Source organism: Callithrix jacchus, chromosome 3, assembly GCF_049354715.1.
Source record: "Callithrix jacchus isolate 240 chromosome 3, calJac240_pri, whole genome shotgun sequence".
NCBI classification, from domain to species: domain Eukaryota; kingdom Metazoa; phylum Chordata; class Mammalia; order Primates; family Cebidae; genus Callithrix; species Callithrix jacchus.
In genome coordinates this window covers 131,143,310-131,164,137 of record NC_133504.1, presented here as the reverse complement: position 1 = coordinate 131,164,137, position 20,828 = coordinate 131,143,310, and positions in this window count along the sequence as shown.

Below are 20,828 nucleotides of genomic sequence, written 5' to 3'. Positions count from 1 at the left end.
CTTTGTTTTTTTTTTGTTTGTTTTTTTGATTGTTTGTTTTTTTTTCTGGAGGGTGTTTAAAGGTTTCTAAATATAAACACTCAAAAATTTAATACAAACTATGTGGAACAAAAATGAGAATTGTTCAACATTCTCTAATAGTCAGTTTATAACACATTTCATATTGGCCTAAATATTTTTGTGTGTTTTTCCCAAACAAAATACTCAGAAAACTGTCCTTTTAGATAGTTTCCTATTCTAGCAATTACTTGATTGTGTATTTAAGAATAACTAAACAGGAAGGAAGGAAGGAAGGAAGGAAGGAAGGAAGGAAGGAAGGAAGGAAGGAAGGAAGGAAGGAAGGAAGGAGTGAGTGAAGGAAGAAAGAAGGGAAGAAGGAAGAAAGGGAGGAAAAGAGGAAGGAAAAAAGGGGGAACTAGGAAGAGAAGTAGGGAGGGAATTAAGAAAGAGAGAGAGACAGAAAGAAAAACAATGCAAACAAGGTAGCTGTATTTTGGACAAACAGTTAGCAAGTCAATGGGAAACATAAAGATCTGGCTTAATTTTGTTTCTTCAAATTGCTGAGCATTTTCCCACATTTGTTGACTTTCAAAACAGAGCACTACTAGTAAGGCAAAGGAGTCCAAACAAAGCTGGGAAATACTATACCATTGCTGTAAAAGTAGACAGGGAACATCATTTTTAAATCTACTGAATTTTTTTAAAAGCAGAATAAGGTAGAAATGGTATGATTTCAATAAAATTTACACTATTTTTTATTTTACAAAATTACTAATGAAAACAATATATACACATATAATATATCCCTTATATATTATATATAAATATTTTATTTATATGTAGTTTATTTAGACAAAATATATAAGGCATATTATATATATACACACACACACACACACACTTTGGGAGGCTGAGTTGACTGGATCACTTGAGCTGACGAGCTAGAGATCAGACTGGCCAACATGGTGAAACTCTGTCACTACTAAAAATACGAAAATTACCAGGGTGTGGTGGGGAGCATCTGTAATCCCAGTTACTTGGGAGGCTGAGGCAAGAAAATCGCCTGAACTCGGGAGGCGAAGGTTGCAGTAAGCCATTTGTGCCATTACACTCCAGCCTAGGTGACAAGAGCACAGCTACATCTGATATATAAATAAATAAATAAATAAAATAAAACAAACAAACAAATAAATAAAATTATCTATTTCATCTTTATGATTATGTTTTGTTGGATATTTTTCAGGGTATAGTTTGAGTTTCTTTTAAGAAAGCATTATTTTTAATTGTATTACTATATCATCCCTCCAAATTATGAAATTGGGAAAATTCTAGTCTTCAAAGAACATTTTAAATATGGGAAGAATTATTTTTCATGGTCAAGAGAAAATGTAAAGCAATAATAAATATTTCTAAAACATTTTTTTACAGCTGCCTACTTACCACTTAAAACTAACACTCAATCACCATCTGATACTCAGAACAGCATAAAACACTTACACATTTTTCTCTGAAAAACCTGAGGTAAGTAAGCATGTTCTAGTATAAAACACAAAACAAAATTGTGAGAACAGATAATTAAAATGACCAAATTAAGATAAGACAAATTTATCTCACTGCCCTGTGCATCGAGAACTGTGTTATATTCTTATGCAGGACTACAAATATTTGAAATATAGGTAGTAAACTATAGAATTTCTTCAACTAGGGAGTTTCCTATATGAGTCAATGTCCATAAGGTAGCACATGGAGGTATCATAGTAATTATAAAACGTAAATATTGCTCTGTCATTAATTATAGAAGAAATATCACCTAGAAGCAGCTTAAATGATGTCAGTAAATATATGTAAAAAAAAAAAAAAAAAGAAAAGAAAAGAAACAATATGCAATGGCACAGAAGAGTTCTATGTCTAGGGAAAAGCTAAGAAAATTTCTTTAGGCAAGATTGTCTTTTAGTCCACTAGGGCTGCAATAACAAACTACCAGAGGCTGAGAAGCTTATGAACAATTGACAGGTATTCCACTCAGTTCAGGAGGCTGGGAAGTCCACAATCAAGGCAGACACCGTATCTGGCAAGGGCCCCCTTCCTATGGAAGTGACAAGGCAGCTCTCCGGGTTTTCTTTACAAAAGAGGGTCTGCCCTCATGATGTAATCATCTCCCTAAAACCCCGACCTCCTAATACCGTCACCTTGAAAATCACATTTCAACATCTGAATTTGGAGATCCAGCTTATAGCAGATTATAATCAGTAGAAAAGAATATATGAATATATTTCCTGGGAGGAATAGAGGAAGCATGTAGAGAAATATACATGAAATGGAATGCACAAAATTGCATTCAAAAGTGGAGGAAATATAATGGATTACCTGACAATATCAGACACTTTCTTAAAATTAAACCTATAACTATGTTCATTGTAGATTGAAATTTATTGACTAGATCTGAAGTTTTATTTCTCTTCAAAACATTTTCTATATATGTATAATTAATGTAATAGTGAAGTCTGAAAAAAATAGAACAAAAATATTGGAAATATTCTAAGGTAGTAGCACATCTCTAGGAAAAGTATAAGTTTTCAATATTTTATAGTATTAAGTTTTTTCACTTTTAACATGTTCTTACCTGCTTTTTTGACTTATTGATGAGGCACTGGAAAGAAATGGAAACTAATAAGGAATAAAAATTTTTACTGGCTTTGGTCTCTGTTTTATCATGGCCTCTAACTTTAATCGGGACTATGGGTAACAGAGCTTATACAAGCAAGAGACTAGTGAATCCTCAAGCACAAGAAATATCTGCCCTGAATACTGCCCCTGGAAATACTGACTTCCAGATGTCAGGTGTTTTATTTGTGAGCCATTCTAGGGGGAAAAGACATGGTTTTAGGAATCATAAGAAAGCATGTTTCAAGTAAATTTTCTGCTCAGTATTGGAACTGTACCATATCAAGACTATAAGGTTGAAGAGTTTATCTGAAATGAGCTTCTGAACTTTTCAAGGTTTCTAACATAGTTTTGGTACAAAACACATTTTTATTTGTCACAATCTGGAATGTGGAAATACCCTCTCAGTGAACCAATGTCAAATGTGACAGTCAGACTGGCATTAGCAAAACATTTATTTATTTTTTTTCTAAAAATCCATCAATCAAAGAAACGAAAGTTAAGAGACTTGATGGACTGTACCTATATTCCAGTGTGTTAATAGATGTTGCCAATAAAGAATACTTACAAGCATGAATCATTGTATTGCATATATGTAGTACTGCATATATATATATATATATACATACATATATATTTTCTATTTGTAAAGCAAAATTATTTAACTCATTAAAAAAAGACACTTTTTAGCTCCATGTTTTTATTCTTATTACTTCAGAATGCTGCTTTTTAGAATGAAAAAAAAAGGTGTTACTTCATTGTGAAGCCACATTCATGTTCAAATTACATGTTATATTGGAAGATGTGGGTGAACATTTCAAATTATGAAAAATAATTCTTGTTCTCATTTATTGTAAGCTAATCAATAAGCATTTATTCTGAAATAATTTTAGATTTATAAAAGTATAGTGTAGTATATGAGCTTCCATATGCTCTTTATACAGCCTCTTTCAATATTAACATCTAATATAACTATGGAAAATTTATCTAAACTAAGAAATTAATATTCATAATAAACTGCAAATTTCATTTGAATTTTACCTCTTTTATCATCCATATTCTTTTTTTCTGTTACTATGTCCAATCCAGGAATCAATGTTGCAATTTGTCATTAGTCTCCTTCATCTATGACAAAGTTTTCTTATGTCTTTACAATCTTGTCACTTTTGAATACTGGTTAGGTATTTCAAATAAAATCCTAAAATAGGGTTTCTATGATGTTTTCTCATGGTTAGATTAGAGTGATGGGTTTGGGGACAAAGTCCACAGTGATGAAGTGCCAATTTTTTTCATTTTTAATTTTTATGGCTACATACATAATGGATGTATATATTTATGGAATACATGAGAATTTTAAATTCAGGCATACAATGCATAATAATAGCATTAGGCTAAATGAAATATCTGTCACCTCAAGCATTTGCTATTTATCTGTGTTATAAACAAATCACACTATTAGTTATTTTTTTAAATGTACGATAAATTATTTTCGACAGTAGTATCCCTGTTATCCTATTAAATACTAGTTCTTACTCATTCTAAGTATATTTTTATATCCATTAACCATCTCTACTTCCCTCCAACCACCCTGTGCTCCCCATGACCCCTGTGCTACAGTACCCTTCCCAGGATCTGGTAACTATCATTCTACTCTCCATCTCCGTGAGTCCAGTTGTTTCAATTTTTAGCTCCCACAAATGAGTGAGAACACATGAGGTTTGTCTTTCTGTGCCTGGGTTTATTTCACTTAATATAATGACCACCAGTTCCATCCATGTCATTGCGAATAACAGAATCTGGTTCATTTTTATAGATGAAAAATACTCCATTGTGTATATGTACCTTATTTTCTTTATTCATTTGTCTGTTGATGGATTATTTTTAGCATATCATTTCAGACATTACCTGGTATCATCATGACTTCTTACTAGTGATATTAAACTTGACTTCTTGGTTAAGGTAGTATTTGCCAGTACACTTCATTGGAAAGAAGTTACTATTTTTTTTTTTTCCTTTTCATACTCTTTCTCAGATGTGAGTCCTGAAGTCTACCCCATACTTGACGTGGAGTGGAGGGTGATATTAGATACCAACTCGTAGAGGGGGAGGCCACCAGAATAAATTATTTTAAACTTTGCTTTTAGAATGAATTAAACTTTCTCTCCATTTGCTACTGAATATCTTTGTATCAGTATGAATTCAAATATCTTTATGCTATTCTTTGAGTTACACTATAATATGGTTTTTGAAATTTTGCTCAATATTTTTCCAGGTTTGGTCAGCATGAAGACTTTCAGGTTGGCTGTTCTTTCCATTTAGGAAACTTATATAATTTGTTTATTTCATTTTTTTATTTTGTGCATTTCATTACTTTCTAGAATTATAAGATATTTCAGGTTAAATATCATATTTTTGTTGCACCAGGCCCTAGTTCTTTTTAATGAGAATGATATTTTAAAATCTTGAATCAGGCACTGAGTGTGCTTATTTTTATTGGGTGTCATTGATTCTAGGCCCTCCTAGCTGGCAGAGCAAGCAAATACATGTGCACATATAAGAAGCATATGCACACACACGCATCTATTCATCTGCATGTGTCTGTATCTACCTACTCCACCTATCTATGATCTGTTGTTCTATCAATCTTTCATGATCTATCATCTATTTCTATTGAAATGAGCATAAGTTCATTTGTGTAATCTACTCTAATCCAGCACCGTGGGGTTCATTCTAGCCTCTCTCTCCTATCTTGCTTATCACTTCATTCTCTAACAGTAAAAATTCTGGCTTCGTTTGACTATAATTCATACACTTTTGTTCAACCTTAGTCACATATAAAGTAACTTAAAAATTGGTAACAAAAACCCTTATTTGAAAAAAAAAAAAAAACATATAAACTGGAGCAGGGGTTGTTAAAAGTTTTCTGTAAAAAGCCAGATAGGAAATATTTTAGATTTTGCAGGCCAAAATTAAAATTGAGCAACTGTTCTTGCCAAAATGCTAGTGTATATACATAATATATATAATATAAATATCTACCCATCTATCTATGTGTGTGTGTTTGTATACACATGTTTTAAATTGTAAAATTATTTTTACCTTGCTGATCACATAAAAACAAGTGGCCTGATCCTGCTCACAGGCTGGTTTGCTAAGCTGTAAAATGTTAATAAAATACAGTATTTATCTATAACTATCTTTACATACTTTCAGAGCATCATTTCCTATAGTTGCTTAGGTCATATTTTTACCTCACTCTTTTCAGTAAGATTATATCATACATATATTTTAATTCATTTTTAAAAGACTGTATCTACCTACTCCACCTATCTATGATCCCTAGTTTAACTTTGTAATTCAAGCATAATTAACATCATAAGATCAACCTCCTTTATTTTTTACATTAGTTATTTCATAACTCCTTTAATTATGTAACATGTGAAATCTACTAAATCTAAAAAGCAAAAGAAAAGAGTATTTACCTGTATATTGCAATAAGCCAACAATTTAATTAATGATAATGGTTATTTCAATCAAAGACTCTGAAGGAGTTGCTCGAAAGAAAGGCAGTCATTTAATTCTTTGATAACATATGTTTTCCTTTATATCAAGCACTAAGGGAAGCTAGATTGAGATCTGGGATTTGGAAAGCTCTGAACTGCGGAATCTTCACCCAAAATCTTATCTCCGAAGTTAACCTTAGAGTTTTTGTACAGATAAAAAACTATTTGGCAGTAAATCCATCTTCTGGTGAAACAAACATGTAAGAGAAAGTTTTGTTACCTACACTATTTGTTTCTTACTACTACAGTGGCAATAAAAGGACTGCCTCTCAGTGAGAGTGCTATTGTTTAATATAAGTGGAATTATACAGTATGTTTCCAATGACTGGCTTATTTCACTTAAAATAATGTCTTCTTGCTGGGTGCAATGGTTTACTCCTGTAATTCCAACATTTTGGAAATCCAAAGTGGGCAGATCACAAGATCAAGAGATTGAGACTATCATGGCCAACATGGTGAAACCCTGTCTGTGCAAATAAAAATTTAGCTGGACATAGTGGTGCATGCCTGTAGTCCCAGCTACTTAGGAGGCTGAGGCAGGAGAATTGCTTTAACCCAGGAGGCTGAGGTTTCAGTGAGCCGAGATCGCACCACTGCACTCCAGCTTGGGGAAAAGAGTGAGATTCTGACTCTAAATAAATAAAGAAATAAACAAGGAAATAATTAAATGTCTTCCAAGTTCTAAAATAGTCAAACTCATGAAAGCAGAGAGTGGAATGGTGGTTGTCAGAAGCTGGGGAGAAAGGAAAATGGGGAGTTGTCCTTCAATGAGTATAAAGGTTTAGTTATGCAAGATAAGGTTTAGAAACCAATTGTATAAGATTGTGTTAAAAATTAACAATATTGTATTGTTCACTTAAAAAAGTGTTACAAGGTTAGAACTCATGTTAAGTGCCTTACTACAATAATGTACAAAAACTTTTAAAAAATACTTTAAAATAATACTGTTACAGAGGTGGAAATGATCATTTCAGGGAAAAAAAACCATGCTTATATTTAATTGCCATTTCTGAATTAGAAAAAAAAAGCGGGGGGAGGACTCAAGATGGCGCTGTGAGAACAACCCAGGATTGGAGTTCTCGTTGTGTCGGCGGAGAGGTGAGTCTGAGCTGCATTTCCAGACTGATCTTTGTTGCCCACGGAACGGGGAAATTCCCAAGTGAAGAGGAGACGCGGGACACCAGGCAGATATTCCGCCTGGCGAAGCCGGCAGCCGGGGTGGCGGCGGCCGGCCCTACCCAGTGCTCCCCACAGGGTGCACTTGTCCAGGTGCCCCGTTGAACCGGCAACCAGAGACGTGAGAGGGCTGGACTTGAGACTGAGCTAGACTTGGACAGTGGGCCAGCCCAGGGGATTGCAGGAACAGAGCGTTAGGATTGGCCCAGTGGGACGAACAAAACCCCGATTTCAAACAAGTCCCGTGCAGACAGCCAGAGACGCTCTGAGGGGGAGGGGCGGCCACCATTACCGAGGCAACCCGCCCCAACTGAGATACACGCCCATTGCTGACTCAGCCAGACGTTGCCGAGGCAACCCGTTCCTACTGAGATACACGCCCACTGCTGACACAGCCTGCCATTGCCGAGGCAACCCGCTACAACAGAGATACTCCACCGCAGGACGCGGAGGAGAACAGCAGAACAGCTGAGCCAGGGTGAGCCTAGCAACAGCAGGGCGGAGCCTCGGCAGGCAAACAGTGGCTAGTCTGCATCCTAGCTGGGCAGGACCTCAACGGTCATCCAAAAATAAAGCCCAAACCCCTCAACACAGAGCATTTGAGAAAAAAAAGGGTTTTTTTTAATGAGCTCTGTTGCAGCAGAATCAAACATAGCAGCCTAACAGCCCTGAATGAGCAACACAGCTCACAGCTCATAAATTAAAGCCCTATAAAGTACAAACTGTCTCCTCAAGCAGCTCCCTGACCCCTCTATATCCAAAAGACTGACATTAGGCAGGCACCATCCTGGGACAAAGATAGCAGAAAAAGAAACTGGTAGCATCCCTCGCTGTGCCACAGCTGCTAGAGGTGCACCCCAGACAAGCAGGGTCTGGAGCGGACCTCAGCACTCGTACAGCGAAGGGGCTAGACCGGTAGAAGGTAAACCAAGCAACAGAAATACTTCATCATCAACATTCAGGGTGTCCATTCAGAGACCCAATGGAAAAGTCAGCAACTACGCAGACGACCAGTGGACAAATCCACAAAGATGGGAAGAAACCAGCGCAAAAAGGAGGAAAACACCCGAAACCAGAACACCTCGCGTCCTAGAAAGGACCAAAACTCCTCACCAGCAAGGGAACAAAGCTGGACGGAGAATGACTGTGACAAAATGACGGAATTAGACTTCAGAAGATGGATAATGAGAAACTTTTGTGAGCTAAAAGATCATGTATTAAATCAATGCAAAGAAACTAAGAACCTTGAGAAAAGATTTGAAAAAAGATTTGAGGAAATGATAACAAGAATGGATAACTTAGAGAGGAATATGAATGAATTAAAGGAGCTGAGAAACACAATACGAGAACTTCGCGAAGCATGCACAAGTTTCAATAGCCGAATTGACCAAGCAGAAGAAAGAATATCTGAAGTCGAAGACCAACTCAATGAAATAAAACGAGAAACCAAGATTAGAGAAAAAAACGCAAAAAGGAATGAACAAAGTCTCCAAGAAATGTGGGACTATGTGAAAAGACCTAACCTACGTTGGATAGGTGTACCAGAAGGGGACGAAGAGAATGAATCCAAGCTGGAAAATACTCTTCAGGACATCATCCAGGAAAATTTCCCCCACCTAGCAAGACAGGCCAACACTCAATTGCAGGAAATTCAGAGAACACCACAAAGATATTCTGCAAGAAGAGCAACCCCAAGGCACATAATCGTCAGATTCAATAGGGTTGAAATAAAGGAGAGAATACTAAGGGCAGCCAGAGAGAAAGGTCGGGTCACCCACAAAGGGAAACCCATCAGACTCACAGCAGATCTCTCGGCAGAAACACTACAAGCCAGAAGAGAGTGGGGGCCAATATTCAACATTCTTAAAGAAAAGAACTTTCAACCCAGAATTTCATATCCAGCCAAACTGAGCTTCAGAAGTGAAGGAAAAATAAAATCCTTTGCGAACAAGCAAGTACTCAGAGATTTTGTCCCCACCAGGCCTGCTTTACAAGAGCTCCTAAAAGAGGCACTACACATAGAAAGGATCAACCAGTACCAGCCATTCCAAAATCACACTGAATGCTAAAGAGCATCAACATAATGAAGAATCTACAAAAACTAACAGGCAAAACAGCCACTTAGCATCAAAATGGCAGGATCAAATTCACACATAACAATATTAACCCTAAATGTAAATGGACTAAATGCACCAATCAAAAGACACAGACTGGCAAATTGGATAAAAACCAAAACCCATCAGTGTGCTGTATCCAGGAAACCCATCTCACATGCAAGGATACACAAAGGCTCAAAATAAAGGGATGGAGGAAGATTTACCAAGCAAATGGAAAGCAAAAAAAGCAGGAGTTGCAATTCTCATCTCTGATAAAATAGACTTTAAAGCAACAAAGATCAAAAGAGACAAAGAAGGCCATTACATAATGGTAAAAGGATCGATACAACAAGAAGAGCTAACGATCCTAAACATATATGGACCCAATGCAGGAGCACCCAGATACATAAGGCAAGTTCTTAAGGACTTACAAAAGGACTTAGACTCCCACACAATAATAGTGGGAGACTTTAACACTCCACTGTCAATACTAGACAGATCTACCAGACAAAAAATCAACAAGGATATCCAGGGCTTGAACTCAGACCTGGAGCAAGCAAACCTGATAGACATTTACAGAACTCTCCACCCCAAATCCACAGAATACACATTCTTCTCAGCACCACATCACACCTACTCTAAAATTGACCACATAATTGGAAGTAAAGCACTGCTCAACAAATGCAAAACAACTGAAATCATAACAAACAGCCTCTCAGACCATAGTGCAATCAAGTTAGAACTCCAAATTCAGAAGCAGACCCAGAACCGCACAGCTTCATGGAAACTGAACAACTGGCTCTTGAATGTTGACTGGGTAAACAACGAAACGAAGTCAGAAATAAAGAAGTTCTTCGAAACCAATGAGAACGAAGACACAATGTGCCAGAACCTCTGGGACACATTTAAAGCAGTTTCTAGAGGAAAGTATATAGCAATAAGTGCCCATATGAGGAGAATGGAGAGATCCAAAATTGACACCCTATCGTCAAAATTGAAAGAGCTAGAGGAGCAAGATCAAAAAAACTCAAAACCCAGCAGAAGACAAGAAGTAACTAAGATCAGAGCTGAGCTGAAGGAGATTGAGACACGAAAAACCCTTCAAAAAATCAATAAATCCAAGAGCTGGTTTTTTGAAAAGATCAACAAAATAGACAGTCCACTAGCCAGATTGATTAAAAAGAAAAGAGAGAACAACCAAATAGATGCAATAAAAAATGATGAAGGGGAAATCACCACAGATTCCACAGAAATTCAAACCATCATCAGAGAATATTACAAACAACTCTATGCGCATAAACTAGTAAACCTGGAAGAAATGGACAAATTCCTGGATTCCTGTGTCCTCCCAAGCCTAAACCAGGAGGAAGCTGAAACTATGAATAGACCAATAACAAGGTCTGAAGTTGAGGCAGCAATTAAGAGCCTACCACACAAAAAAAGCCCAGGTCCAGACGGGTTCACAGCCGAATTCTACCAGACACACAAGGAAGAGCTGGCACCATTTCTTCTAAAACTATTTCAAACAATCCAAAAAGAGGGAATCCTTCCCAAATCATTTTATGAGACCAACATCATCCGGATACCAAAACCCGGCAGAGACCCAACAAGAAAAGAAAACTTCAGGCCAATATCCATGATGAACATAGATGCAAAAATCTTCAATAAAATATTGGCAAGCCGATTGCAAGAGCAAATCAAAAAACTTATTCATCATGATCAAGTAGGATTCATCCCGGGGATGCAAGGCTTGTTCAACATACGCAAGTCTATCAATGTAATTCACCACATAAACAGAACCAAAAACAAAAACCACATGATTATCTCAATTGACGCAGAGTAGGCATTTGACAAAATTCAACAGCCCTTTATGCTAAAAACCCTCAATAAACTCGGTATCGATGGAACGTATCTCAAAGTAATAAAAGCTATTTATGACAAACCAACAGCCAATATCATACTGAATGGGCAAAAACTGGAAGCATTCCCTTTGAAATCTGGCACTAGACAAGGATGCCCTCTCTCACCACTCCTATTCAATATAGTACTGGAAGTTCTAGCCAGAGCAATCAGGCAAGAAAAAGAAATAAAGGGTATTCAAATAGGAAAGGTGGAAGCCAAATTGTCTCTATTTGCAGACGACATGATAGTATACCTAGAAGACCCCATTGCCTCAGCCCAAAAACTCCTGAAACTGATAAGCAACTTCAGCAAAGTCTCAGGATATAAAATCAATGTGCAAAAATCACAAGCATTCATCTACACCAATAACAGACTTAAAGAAAGCCAAATCAAGAGCGAACTGCCATTCGCAATTGCTACAAAAAGAATAAAATACCTTGGAATACAACTCACAAGGAACGTAAGAGACCTCTTCAAGGAGAACTACAAACCGCTGCTCAATGAAATCAGAGAGGACACAAACAGATGGAGAAACATTCCATGTTCATGGTTAGGAAGAATTAATATCGTGAAAATGGCTATACTGCCCAAAGTAATTTACAGAATCAACACTATCCCCATCAAGCTACCATCGACTTTCTTCACAGAACTGGAAAAAACCACCATGAACTTCATATGGAACCAAAAGAGAGCCCGCATAGCCAAGTCAATTCTAAGCAAAAAGAACACAGCGGGGGGCATCACACTACCGGATTTCAAACTATACTACAAGGCTACAGTAATCAAAACAGCATGGCACTGGTACCAAAACAGAGATATAGACCAATGGAACAAAACAGAGGCACCGGAGGCAACACAACATACATACAACTATACAATCTTTGATAAACATGACAAAAACAAGCAATGGGGAAAGGATTCCATGTTTAACAAATGGTGTTGGGAAAACTGGCTAGCCATGTGCAGAAAGCAGAAACTGGACCCCTTCCTGACACCTTACACTAAAATTAACTCCAGATGGATTAAAGACTTAAACATAAGACCTGGCACCATAAAAACCATAGAAGAAAATCTAGGCAAAACTATCCAGGACATAGAAGTAGGCAAGGACTTCATGAACAAAACACCAAGAGCATTGGCAACAAAAGCCAAAATAGACAAATGGGACCTAATGAAACTCCACAGCTTCTGCACGGCAAAAGAAACAGTCACTAGAGTGGATCGGCAACCAACAGAATGGGAAAAAATTTTTGCAGTTTACCCATCTGACAAAGGGCTGATATCCAGAATTTACAGAGAACTCAAGCAGATTTACAGGAAAAAAACAAACAAGCCCATTCAAAAGTGGGCAAAGGATATGAACAGATACTTTACGAAAGAAGACATATATGAGGCCAACAATCATATGAAAAAATGCTCATCATCACTGATCATCAGAGAGATGCAAATCAAAACCACATTGAGATACCATCTCACGCCAGTCAGAATGGCAATCATTAAAAAATCTGGAGACAACAGATGCTGGAGAGGATGTGGAGAAAAAGGAACACTTTTACACTGTTGGTGGGAGTGTAAATTAGTTCAACCATTGTGGAAGACGGTGTGGCGATTCCTCAAGGCCTTAGAAATAGAAATTCCATTTGACCCAGCAATCCCATTACTGGGTATATATCCAAAAGACTATAAATCGTTCTACTATAAGGACACATGTACACGAATGTTCATTGCAGCACTGTTTACAATAGCAAAGACCTGGAATCAACCCAAATGCCCATCGATAATAGACTGGATTGGATAAATGTGGCACATATACACCATGGAATATTATGCAGCAATCAGAAATGATGAGTTTGTGTTGTTTGTAGGGACATGGATGAATCTGGAGAACATCATCCTCAGCAAACTGACACAAGAACAGAAAATGAAACACAGCATATTCTCACTCATAGGTGGGTGATGAAAAATGAGAACACATGGACACAGAAAGGGGAGTACTAAACACTGGGGTCTATTGGGGGGAAAAGGGGAGGGCCAGTGGGAGGGGGAGGTGGGGAGGGATAGCCTGGGGAGAAATGCCAAATGTGGGTGAAGGGGAGAAGAAAAGAAAGCACACTGCCATGTGTGTACCTACACAACTGTCTTGCATGCTCTGCTCAGGTACCCCAAAACCTATAATCCAATAAAAAATTAAAAAAAAAAAAAGCAGCATGGGTAATTTAGAGATTATAAGAAATTGCCATTCTCTATTGTGGTTGGCAGAATTTCAAGATGTCCCTGAAAATTTTCTAACCATGGAATATCCTGTATATGTAATCTCCAGGAAAATGAATATAATAGATTTTGCTTCCATGATTAAGTTATACTATATCACACAGTTGATCTTTAAATAGAAAGATTATTTGGGCTATCCTGACCTAATCTCATAAGACTTTTAAAAGCAGAGTTTTGTTGTATTTGTCATTTGTTTGTTTGTTTGTTTTGCTTTGCTTTGCTTTTTCAAGATGGCTTTGGAAACAAGAGACTACAAGCACAGAAAAGATTTAATGCACTATTGCTGACTTGATGATTAAGTGGACCATGTAGCAAGGAAATAGGAATCTCAGCCCTGTGACCACAAGTAACTGAATTCTGGTAACAACAAATATGAGCTTGGAAGTGGATTTTTCCCCAGATCCCCTGTGAGAGAACACAGTGAAGCTGACATGTTGATTTCAGCTTTGTGATACTCTAAGTAGAGAACATACCATGCCACACTGGAATTCTGCCCTACAAACCACGGAGCTAATAAACTGGTGCTGTTTTTAGTTTTCATGTTTGTATAGCTTTTTAGGTGGAAATAAGTTAATAAATACATTGTATAAAATATTTGTGCAATATAATTTTAATCCTAAGGTCATTTGCTAATTATGCAGGACATTTTAGCACATCATACAAATTTAATTTTTTTTTCTTTTTAAAAAAATTGAAATATTATTCTGAATGTGGCATGATTTACCCAAGAATGTATGATTAATTATATTAGGTCAAAAAAGATGATGCAAGTATCTCAATACGTGACTTTAGCATTCCCTAACCAATATAACACATCATGAGACAATGTTATTAGATATTAATATTCTTGTTTTTCAAAATAATAATGCCTTCTATTGTGAAAACCTGAAGAACATGATATAAAATAATTCATAATTCTCTGGATTTTGTTTGTTTAAGTTTCTTTTCTATAAAGTCATTGACTTTCATAATTTAAATTATTTATATGGTAGCTAAAAATTAATTCATTATGAAGTGCTTTATATATATATATATATATATATATATATATATATATATATATATATAAAATTGTACTTTACAATATGGGGTACATGTGCAGATCTTACAGGATTGTTGCATGGGTACAAACATGGCAATGTGGTTTGCTGCCTCCATCCCCCCACGTCACCTATATCTGGCATTTCTCCCCATGTTATCCCTCCCCAATAAAAACAAATATTTCGGCCGGGCGCGGTGGCTCACGCCTGTAATCCCGGCACTTTGGGAGGCCGAGACAGGTGGATCACGAGGTCAAGAGATCGAGACCATCCTGGTCAACATGGTGAAACCCCATCTCTACTAAAAATACAAAAAATTAGCTGGGCATGGTGGCACGTGCCTGTAGTTTCAGCTACTCAGGAGGCTGAGGCAGGAGAATTGCCTGAATTCAGGAGGCGGAGGTTGCGGTGAGCCGAGATTGCGCCATTGCACTCCAGCCTGGGTAACAAGAGTGAAACTCCGTCTCAAAAAAAAAAAAAAATTTGAGCATTTTAGCAGCTACTTTATAATGAAGATAATCTGTAGTGATTATTTTTATCACGTATTAAGTTTAGAATTGTAGGAAGTAACAGGTAAAACCCATTTTTTTATTTTAGTTTTTCTGTTACAATTTGATTCTTCAGTTTTCTTAAACAAAAGTAATTCTCCTACTTGAAGTTGGGGGAATTTTGAGATTGAGTATAATGGAGAGATTAATGTTATACCACAAAACTGTAATATGATAATCACATTTTCATTTTTGAGTATTTATCTAACTACCCAATGTTTTCATGAAGTCTTATTAAACATACTGTAAATGCGTAGCAGAACTTTGCAGGTAGCACAGTAGACCATGTTTCCAAAGATGACTGTGATACCTCGTATTCCACGTGTTCTGCTGTAATACGACTTTGCCATTCCTCCATCCAAAAGTACAATCTGTTTTATCTTCCCTTGAATCTGGGCTGGCCTTGTGACTGCTTTTACTAAAATAACCTGGCAAAAGTGATGTTTTTGGTGCCTGGAAACTTCTGCTTTTGTGCTATGGTTGAATTTGGCTACTAAGTCAGAATTCCAGCCAACATGAGACCATTGTGCTTTATGGAAGGCCAAAGCTCGCCATGCAAGGGACTGTGTAGAAATAAAGAGAGATTCATGATCAGTCTCCAGTCATGTCAGTCATCTTAGCAGAGACATAGCCCATAAGAGTGAAGAGCCACTTTGGACAGTTCAGCCCCCATAGAAACTTTCGGGGCAGAGATGAGCTGTTCTCTCCAATCCCTGCCCCAGTTACAGAACTGTGGGAAAATAATGAATTTTCTCTTTCTAAGACACTAAATGTTTTTACTCAGGTTCATCAGTGACCATAAACTCTGCTTTATTCCTTTTTGCTCTGGATGAACTTCATATGCTCCTATTGGAAGCAAGACTTCCCCCACCTGTGTTCTATAACCCATCTCCACTTACCAATAAATGATCTGTCTGTATTTTTTCTCCCCTTTTTTCTGTTATCATCATTTTTCTTCTGGTTACTAATTCTTATTAGTATATAAAATACTTATTTTTTCTCATTATCTTAAATATTAAAATAAAAAACTCTCTTGATTCTGTATCTCCCTTCTGCTCCTTTTGTCTATGATCTTTTGTAACGCATTCATCTGGAAGACTTATCTGTACAAGAGATACCATTCATGACTTACTACTTGAATTCACACCAGTCTGGCTTTTTTCCCCATTTACCTCTAGAAGTGCTCATAAGAAAATTACCAGTGATCTCCAGATTGCTAAATCCAATGGGCATTTTTAAGTTATCGTCTTACTTGACCTACCAACTTTATCTATACAGTTGGCTACTTCTGTCTAAGTTTTCAAAGGATTTTTTTGTCTCAGCATCTTTATATTTTCTATTCTCTTCCTTCACTTTTAAAATTGATAACCTCAGGGCTGAACCTTCGGACCTTATATTCTATATCTACACCTATGTCCAAAAACAAACACCTGGCTCCTCTGACGTGCTGTTCACACAGTTTTCCATGACTCAGTTAATGGTGATCCTATTTTTATTTTACTGAAACTTTAAAATTATCTTTTACACCTCTCCTTTGTTATACTGAATAAAGAAAACATATTATTTCTATTTCTTCCCACCTTTTAACTAGTTCAAGCCACCATATTCTGTAGGTTGAATCACTTCTGTTACATTCTAACTGCTGTCTCTGTTTCCCTATATGCATCCTTAATGCCTCCTTTTCACACAGCTCTCAGAACAAACCTGTAAAAAAATGCCACTCATATATTTTTCTGGTTAAAACTCTCCAGTGTCTTCCCCTTTTCACACAAAAATTAAACCAAAGAGCTTGTAATAGCTTCTAAGGCCCTCCCTGTCCGGTCCCCATACAACTCCTCTAACAGAATCTCTGTATTCCTTGATAGCTTCACTAGCTTTTGGCTGATCCTCTGACAAGCCAAAGAGTTTCTGCTTAGAACCCTGAACTTGTTTCCTTGGCTTAAAAGGACATTTCTATTGTTTTCCACACAGGGAAAAATGTAAAATCTCCCCTACATTTTTCAGATCTTTCTTTGAATATAATTTCAGGGATGCCTTCCCTGATCTTTCTATTTAAAATATACTCACCCTTATGATAGCATTTTCTATTCTCTCTAACTGGTTTACTTTACTACACAAAACACTACACAAAATACATACATCATCTACCACTGTATAAATTTTGCCTATTTATTTCATAACTATCAGACTCCCTAAATTAGAATGTCGTCTCCAAGAAAGTAGGAATTGTGTTGCTGTTTTTTGATCACTTGTCATTTGATCATTGTCCTGAAACCACACTTGATACAATGTGGTGCTCAGTTAATATGTGATAAACTGAAAAATTAATGTGGTAAAATTGTCAGCATAGAGAAACTTCAGGGAACATAATAAGAAACAAAATTCGAGGTAAAGCTGCATAGTCTTATAAAGATTCAGTTTCTTAATAAAGTTTAATCACAATTAAATCAAAGTTTACTCAGTTCATGATGCATCATGGGCTTGGTCATTTTCTTTGTGTGTGTGTGTGTGTGTGTGTGTGTGTATGTGCTTTGTGAGGTTTTCTTTAAGAAAATCTTGATATACAACTAAACACATATTTAGTTCTTTTGTAGGAGTAAATGAGAAAAAATTTTCCAAAACCAAAATATCATTTTAAAGATACTTTTAAAAAGTCTTATAACGCCTCAAAAATTTTCATGATGATTTTACCTTTTACAGAAGTATTTTAATACAAATTTTAAGTTAGGTAATAATTAATGATAAAATAGTTTATCTTATAACAACATAGGCCATTGACATGTGACATAATTTTCAGAGCATATGATCAAGAATTCTAACTACTTTCTCCATATTAAATATCTGTTGTGAGATATGATAAACTAGTGTCTAAATTATAAACACTTGATAAAATAGCAATGATGTCATTGTTATAAATAGAGTGTTAGTGATTTTTGCAATGTTAGTGAACATTTTGCAATGTTGTTTTGCAGTGTTAGTGAACATTGCAATGTTAGTGATTTCTGCCTGTAGGTTCTTGGCATTTTACATATATTTTTTCCTATCACTTTTTGCAGTATTGTTCATGTGCATTATCATTTACATTTTCTAGATGAAAAATTAGAATAGTAGAATTCATATAACTTGTTCAGTATCACATATCTAGTTAATTGCATGTTAGATATGGATATAAATTTATTGTTTAGGGCATAAATTTACCACAATTTGATCATATGTTCATATTCCCACTTCCTTCCCAGGGTTTTTTTTTAATTGTCCTAATGCTAATAAGCCTCCTGACTTTTAAATATGATAAAAATAAAGATATAAATAGAAAAAATGCATTAATGATTTAATGCTGGTCTAAATGTTCATTTAATAGATAAAGTAAGTGACTATTGAGTGCAGTCTATTTAACTGGCTCACAGTGACTGTAAAATTTTATAAGCCAGACATTTAAAGAAGTATGGCTTCAAATTCAATATATTTTCTGTTATGTTTATATTTTTACAATCCCATTTCTACTATTACAATTATGTAGATTTTTTAATTTCAGAAATTAAATTCTTTCAGTTTTTGAATTATATATATAAATACTAATTTATATATATATATATTACTATCTCTGTATCTCTCTTTAGATTCTCATCTGTTTTTTGTGGGAGTATTTTATTTTATTTAGTTGAAGCTACTTGTCATTTCTGCTTTAATATATTTTCCTGCCAGTTACCATATCTTTCCAATTCTCCCCTTTTTCATAGATCTTGAAATCCATTATCTCGTTTGGATTACTGTAATAGCCTCCTAATTATTCTTCCTCATTCTATTTTAATATGTACAATTCATTCTCCACAAATAGGGTAATGTTTTAAAAAGTTTTTGAAATAAAACAGAACAATGAAACTTAATATCTTACATAAAATTCTTCTGCGACATTCCAGTAATTTAGTAAAATTAAAACTTAATATTTGGCCAGCAAAGCCCGATACTTTTTCTATCAGAAGCCTGCCTCTTTCCACATTTACAGTTCTATTCCTCTTAGAGCTACACTAGCATTCTTTCTCTTCTTAGAACACCCAAAGCATAGGGTTCTTACACTAGCTATGACTTTCTGCCTAAAATCCCCTTCACTCATATTATTTCATGATTTATCCCTTGTAGACTGAGTTATTAGTGAAAATTTCATGTCCTCCAGAGGACTACTTGCTCCCTAATATTTTCTAATTTATTTATCAGTCTATTCTTTTACTTTATGGCTTCTTCCACTGGAATACAAGCTCCATGAGAGCAAGGGACTTTGTGTGATTCCTATAGTTCTATCTGCAAAGAGTGAAAGAGTACTTGACACATTGTTGTTACTCAGTAAGTAATTATTGAATATGCAATCGTCAATGATGTAGTGCCCCAATTAGTATAAAAAATCATAGATATGTCATTGTAGGAAAAGACACTTCTAGAATTTCAAGTTGGAAAAATTTGCCCACGTGTCCTTTCCAGGTGGACTCAGAAAAAAAAAAAAAAAAGTTGTTATCCCCAAAAGTATAACACAGGATGAGAGAGTTCACCCTGCTCTATGTGGATAAAAAAGGTTGTGTTGAAGAGCTCAAAGGAAAAGGCAACACAGGAAACTAAATACTTACAAAGTAATGTTGTTTCTTAGTAAAGCTTGTGATGAAGACTGGAAGATGATCTTTATGTAGTGCTCCAGCAATCTTTCTTGATAAAAATGTCTTGGTATAAGATCATGAAAAGAAAAAAATATATAATTATTAGGACGAATGGGAGAGAACTTTGCCTTCTAACTAGGGACCTCAGCCAGCTGGAGAACACTTGCTACACTGGAGTAGCATTCACTGCAGTGGGTATAATCAATGCCCTTTAGCAATCCTGTGATGGTGACCAAAGCAATACTGAAATTGACTATAGTTATCACTAATTATGAGTAGTTATCACATTGTCTGATATTCGAAAACATCACTAAATATTTTGTATTGAATAAACCATGTTTGATGTTCTTAAATGATTCTGGACAAGATAGTCTCAGAAGAAAAATAATAGATTTCTTACTAATAAGATCAGAATAAGGTCAATTTGATTAAGTGGAATCATGAAGCTATGTGTATCCTAAACTAGTAAATTAGGTTTTTCTAGTTCCATGGAACAGAATAATATGTAGCTACTAAAATATATATTGAAACTATTTTATAAAGTTGGATGATATTTAAATGTAATGATAAACAGAAACTTAGATTTCAAAGTCATAAAAACATTCCAATCACACATAGACAATATTGAAAATCACTAAAATTCTATCTCTTTTGTTGAAGGTATGAGGTTGAATTTTAGCTTCTTTTTCATAATTTCCCAATGCATATAATACTAATGCATGACTCATAGTCAGGTAAATAGATTCAAAATAAAAAAATAGAAATCACCCCTGATGTTCGTACTTTTGAACTAGGCAGCCTAGACTTCCAACTAGAGGGACTCAGTTTCCCTTGGAATTCAAATAAATAAACACAAGTTACATTTAAAAAAAAGTTGTTTTGATTAATTTCTTCAATTTTACTTGTATAGTAATAACAATTA